This window comes from Gorilla gorilla, chromosome 4 (genome assembly GCF_029281585.2).
Source record: "Gorilla gorilla gorilla isolate KB3781 chromosome 4, NHGRI_mGorGor1-v2.1_pri, whole genome shotgun sequence".
NCBI classification, from domain to species: Eukaryota; Metazoa; Chordata; class Mammalia; order Primates; family Hominidae; genus Gorilla; species Gorilla gorilla.
Window position 1 is genome coordinate 95,437,127 of NC_073228.2, and position 6,319 is coordinate 95,443,445.

A 6,319-nucleotide genomic window follows, 5' to 3' on the forward strand; every position below is an offset into this window, starting at 1 on the left:
GAAACTCCTTCTAAAAAAAAAAAAAAAGAAAAGAAAAGAAAAGAAAATTTGGGTCAACAGATACTACTATGAGTGCTACGGATTTTTAGAATCACCGCGATAATCTCTTTCCGCTGCCAAATACTGTGTGTGTGTGTGTGTGTGTGTGTGAATTAGCAAATATTTATTGTGCACCTCCTAAGTTCTAAGCACAAGAAGGGTGAACAAGGTAGAAAACTTACTTTTATTTTTTAATTTTTAATTAATTAATTACTTGTTTTTGAGACAAGTTCTGGCTCTGTCACCCAGGCTGGAGTACAACCTCTGCCTGCCAAGTTCAATCAATTCTTGGGCCTCGGTCTCCCAAGTAGCTGAAATTACAGGCCCCCGCCACCACGCCCAGCTAATATTTGTATTTTTAGTAGAAATGGAGTTTCACCATGTTGTCTAGGCTGGTCTTAAACTCCTGACCACAAGTAATCAGCACGCCTTGACCTCCCAAAGTGCTGGGATTACAGGCGTGAGCCACCGTGCCCGGCCTATTTTTATTTTTTTATTTTAAGACTGGTCAAGTGCACTAGTGAGAAGTGGGGAAAAGTAGAACAGAGAACTTGAATCTTATTGATGGAATTGTGCAATGAACGAATTATATAATTTCAGGCTGAGTTATATGCTATAAAGAAGAGTAAAGCAGTATGTGTATGCATTTGTGTGAAACTGGGTTGTGAAGTGGGGTATAATTATTTTATTTTTTTTAATTTTGAAATAATGTCCTATTTTTATTTTATTTTATTTCAACAGTTTTTGAGAAACAAGTGGTTTTTGGTTACATGGATAAGTTCTTTAGTGCTCATTTCTGAGATTTTGGTGTACCCATCACCCGAGTGCTGTACACTGTACCCAATATGTAGTCTTTATTTCTCACCTCCCTCCCACCCTTCCCCTCAAGTCCTCAAAGCTCATTATATCATCCTTATGCCTTTGCATACTCATAGCTTACCTCCCACTTATGGGTGAGAACATACAATGTTTAGTTTTCCATTCCTGAGTTATTTCACTTAGAATAATCATCTCCAATTCCATCCAGGTTGCTGTATGCCATTATTTTATTCCTTTTTATGGTTGAGTAGTGTTTCATGGTGTACATATACCACATTTTCTTTATCCAGTCTTTGGTTTATAGGCATTTTGGTTGGTTCCATATCTTTGCAATTGTGAATTATGCTGCTATAAACACATGTACGCAAGTGTCTTTTTTTATATAATGACTTATTTTCCTTTGGGTAGATACCTAGTAGTGGGATTGCTGGATCAAATGGTAGTTCTATTTTTAGTTCTTTAAGGAATCTCCGTACTGCTTTCCATAGTGGTTGTACTAGTTTACATCCCCTTCAGCAGTGTAAAAGTGTCCCCTTTTCACCACATCCCATCCAGGTCAACTTTTTGTTTGTTTGTTTGTTTGTTTGTTTTAGAGATAGGGTCTCACTTTTTGGCCATGCTGGTCTCGAACTCCTGAGCTCAAGTGATCTGCTCACCTTAGCCTCCCAAAGTGCTGGGATTAGGGGCATGAGCCACCACACCTGGCTCAACATCTATTTTTTTTTAATTTTTATTTGTTTATTTTATTTTATTTTATTTTATTTGAGACAGAGTTTTGCTCTTGTTGCCCAGGCTGGCGCACAATGGCGCCATCATGGCTCACCGCAACTTCCGCCTCCCAGGTTCAAGCGATTCTCCTGCCTCAGCCTCCCGAGTAGCTGGGATTACAAGTATGAGCCACCACGCCCAGCTAATTTTGTGTTTTCAGTAGAGATGGAATTTCTCCATGTTGGTCAGGCTAGTCTCAAACTCTTGACCTCAGGTAATCCATCCCCCTCGGCCTCCCAAAGTGCTGGGATTACAGGCATGAGCCACCACGTCCGGCCTCTTATTTTTTTATTTTTAAATTATGGCTATTTTTACAGGAGTAAGGTGGTATACTATTGTGGTTTTAATTTGCATTTCTCTGTAATTAGTGAGGTTGAGCATTTTTTTTCATGTTTTTTGGCCATTTATATATCTTCTTTTTTTTTTTTTTTTTTTTTGAGACGGAGTTTTGCTCTTGTTGCCCAGGCTGGAGTGCAATGGTGTGATGTCAGCTCACCACAACCTCCACCTCCCGGGTTCAAGTAATTCTCCTGCCTCAGCCTCCCGAGTAGCTGGGACTACAGGCATGCACCAACACGCCTGGCTAATTTTGTGTTTTTAGTAGAGACAGGGTTTTTCCATGTTGGTCAGGCTGGTCTCGAACTCCTGATCTCAGGTGATCTGCCTGCCTTGGCCTCCCAAAGTGCTGGGATTACAGGCGTGAGCCACCATGTCTGGCCGGCCATTTATATATCTTCTTTTGAGAATTGTCTATTCATGTCCTGTGCCCACTTTATTTGTTTTTTTCTTGCTGGTTAGTTTGAGTTCTTTATAGAGTCTGGATATTAGTCCTTGTTGGAATGCGTAGTTTGTGAAGATTTTCTCCCACTCTGGATTGTCTGTTTACTCTGCTATTTCTTTTGCTGTGCAGAAGCATTTTAGTTTAATTAGTTCTCATCTATTTATCTTTGTTTTTATTGTTGCATTTGCTTTTGGGTTCTTGGTCATGAACTCTTTGCCTAAGCCAATGTCTAGAAAAGTTTTTCTGATGTTATTTTCTAGAATTTGTATGGTTTCAGATCTTAGATTTAAGTCTTCAATCCATCTTAATTTTTGTATAAGGTGAGAGATGAGGATTCAGTTTCATTCTTCTACATGGGGCATGACAATTATCTCAGCATCAAGTGTTGAATGGGATGTCCTTTCCCCGCTTTGTTTTTGTTTGCTTTGTCGAAGATAAGTTGGCTATAAGTACTTGGCTTTATTTCTGGGTTCTCTATTCCGTTCCATTGGTCTACATGCCTATTTTTAGGGTATCAGTATTTTAGACAGATGGTCAGGGAAGCCCAGTATAAGGATGCAGTATCAGAATAGAAACTGTTTCTAAAACTAAGACCTTTTTATTTAAGAAACCTTTGAATGTGGACAAGTGTATAGAGGAAATAAAAGTTACCTAATTAACTTATATTTAACCCTAGCAATTTGGTTTCTTTTATCTTTTAATGTGTTCAGCTTTTGTTTTCCTATACACATATCGATATATTCTTAGAATACTACTGGGCCAGGTGCAATGGCTCATACCTGTAATCCCAGCACTTTGAAAGGGAGGCTGAGGTGGGTATATCGCTTGACCCCAGGAGTTTGAGACCAGCCTGCGCAACATAGTGAGACCCTATCTCTCTCTCTTTTTTTTTTTTAAGATGGAGTCTTGCTCTGTCGCCCATGCTGGAGTGCAGTGGCTCAATCTCAGCTCACTGCAACCTCCACCTCCCAAGTTCAAGTGATTCTCCTGCCTCATCCTCCTGGGTAGCAGAGACTACAGGCACGTGCCACCACGCCCAGCTAATTTTTGTAATTTTTAGTAGAGATCGGGTTTTGCCATGGTGGCCAGACCTGACCTGGCCATGGTCTTGAATGCCTGACCTCAGGTGATCTGCCCATGTTGGCTCCCCAAAGTGATGGGATTACAGGTGTGAGCCACCGTGACTGGCCAAGACCCCATCTCTACTAAAAACACAAAAAATTAACCTGGCTTGGTGGCAGGCGCCTGTGGTCCCACCTTCTTGTGAAGCTGAGGTGGCAGGATAGCTTGATCCCAGAAGGCGGGTGCTTTAGTGAGCTGAGATCATGGCACTGCACTCCAGTCTGGGTGACAGAGTGAGACCCCATCTCAAAAAAAAAAAAAAAAAGATACTATTGAACATACTGTGCATATGCTAAGCATAGGCACACCATAGTTGCCATCATCAATTTTTCCGACCAGTGGATCTAGTGAGGAGGCTCTGTGCTTGGAAACTTAAGGTTTTGTTTTATGGGCTAATATGTGGGCTGAAATTGTTACAATTGCAACAGTCCTCTGTAATTCGGTTTAAAATATTCACTTTCCTCCTTCTCCTAAAGAGGCAGAGTGGGATATATATGGCTTTTTTGTTTTTTGTTTTTTGTTATGTAGTCGTGCTCTGTCACCCAGGCTGGAGTGCAGTGGCACAATCTTAGTGCTCACTGCAACCTCCACCTCCCGGGTTCAAGCAATTCTCCTGCCTCAGCCTCCCAAGTAGCTGGGACTACAGGCACATGCAACCACGCCTGGCTAATTTTTGTATTTTTGGTAGAGAAGGGCGTTTCACCGTGTTGGCCAGGCTGGTCTCAAATGCCTGACCTCAGGTGATCCACCTACCTCTGCCTCCCAAAGTGCTGGGGTTACAGGCATGAGCCACCAGGCCAGGCCAGATTTGTTTTTTTTAATAAGCGGGTTAAAATGTATTCCCTTGGGTGAAAATATGTGCAACATTTTAGATATCACTGGAGAAACCACAGAAGACCACAGGATAGGGACTAGGCATTAATAGTGTTGAGATGAACACTACAGTAGCAAAAAAAAAAAAAAAAAAAAAAAAACAAAACAAAAAAAAACTTGTCAAAGCAATCTTGCAAATTCTTGGAGGATATCCTGCCACCTCTGGAAAAAAGGAAAAAAAAAAGCCACAGTCAATTCTGTCTCTGTCAGACCTCTAAATAGCGCCTTTCTGTTCCACAGATTTGCAAAACTAGGAGTCTTTTCTGAGCTTTTTCTCGTGTGTAGTCCTTATCCCAATGCATCAGCAAGTCCTGCTGGCTCTACCTTCAATTTAAAGCCCAACTCCAACTACCTCTCACCACTTCCGTGGTTACCACCAGGGTGCCCAGCACCTTTGTCACCTGATTACTGCAGTAGCTTCTTTAAAAAAATTTTTTTTATTAATAGATTAACATTTTGTTTATTTTTTTCTTTCTTTCTTTTTTTTTCCGAGATGGAGTCTCCCTCTGTCGCCCAGGCTGGAGTGCAGTGGTGTGATCTTGGCTCACTGCAAGCTCCATCTCCCAGGTTCCTGCCATTCTCCTGCCTCAGCCTCCCAAGTAGCTGGGACTACAGGTGCCCGCCACCACGCCCGGCTAATTTTTGTATTTTTAGTAGAGACGGAGGTTTCACCATTTTGGCCAGGCTGGTCTTGAACTCCTGATCTTGTGATCTGCCCACCTCAACCTCCCAAAGTGCTGGGATTACAGGCGTGAGCCACTGCGCCCGGCCTATTTTATTTTTAGATTTTTTTAATAATTTATTTCTATTTTTATTGCCCTTTCCCACACATTCTGAAGATCATTGCAATGAATTTTTTTTTTTTTTTTTTTTTTGAGAATCTGGCCGCACCACAGCCAGATTCTAATTGGCCTGCTTTTGTACTTGCCTCCTCTCTCCACCCCTCACCCCAGGCCCCACACGTCCTTCTCCCCTCAGTAATCTTGTCCTCACAAAACATCAAGAGCAACTATATCTATGTATCAGTTAGGGTATAGACAGGAAAGAGATGCTCACGCAAACTGGCTAATTTCAAGACAGTTTAATAAAGGAACAATTTACAAAGGTAAGGACAGGTTTGAGGGAAATAAAAAAGGAATAGAGCAGTATCCCAGAGTGCAGGAAGTGGTTACAGGGAACGTGGACAGAGAAATAGCCAGGCCTTGGATCAGAGCTCTTTGATTTCCCTCTGACAGTCCAACCCCTCTTCCCCTCACCCCTGGCACAGGGCAAGGGGAGGAGAAAAAAGAGTGGATCTGGAGGGGCAAATAGAAGAAACTCTTTTAAAATGTAAATCAGAGATTTTTATTCCCTTTTCTGAATCCCCTAATGTATGCCCATCTCAGTGTTTAGAGGGATATACCTTTTTTCTTCCCATGGTTTTCTTTTTTCTTTTGAGACGGAGTCTTGCTCTTGTTGCCCAGGCTGGAGTGCTCTTGTTGCCCAGGTTGGAGTGCAGTGGCACAATCTCGGCTCACAGCAACCTCCGCCTCCCAGGTTCAAGCGATTCGCCTGCCTCAGCCCCCTGAGTAGCTGGGACTACAGGCATGTGCCACCACGCCCGGCTAATTTTTGTATTTTTAGTAGAGACAGGGTTTCTCTCCATGTTGGTCAGTCTGGTCTCGAACTCCCGCCCTCAGGTGATCCGCCCGCCTCGGCCTCCCAAAGTGCTGGGATTACAGGCGGGAGCCACCGCTCCCGGCCTGGTTTTCTTAAAGAGAGATTATTCCTAAGCACCTCCTGTTCTTTCTGTCTGCAGAAAGACTCCGCTTCCGGAAAGATGACTGACTTACTGATTGATACATGTGGAATGGAACACCAGGCCTGGCTCTTGACCCCCTTGGGAAGGAGTCAGCTAGCAGAAAGCAAACATTCTGT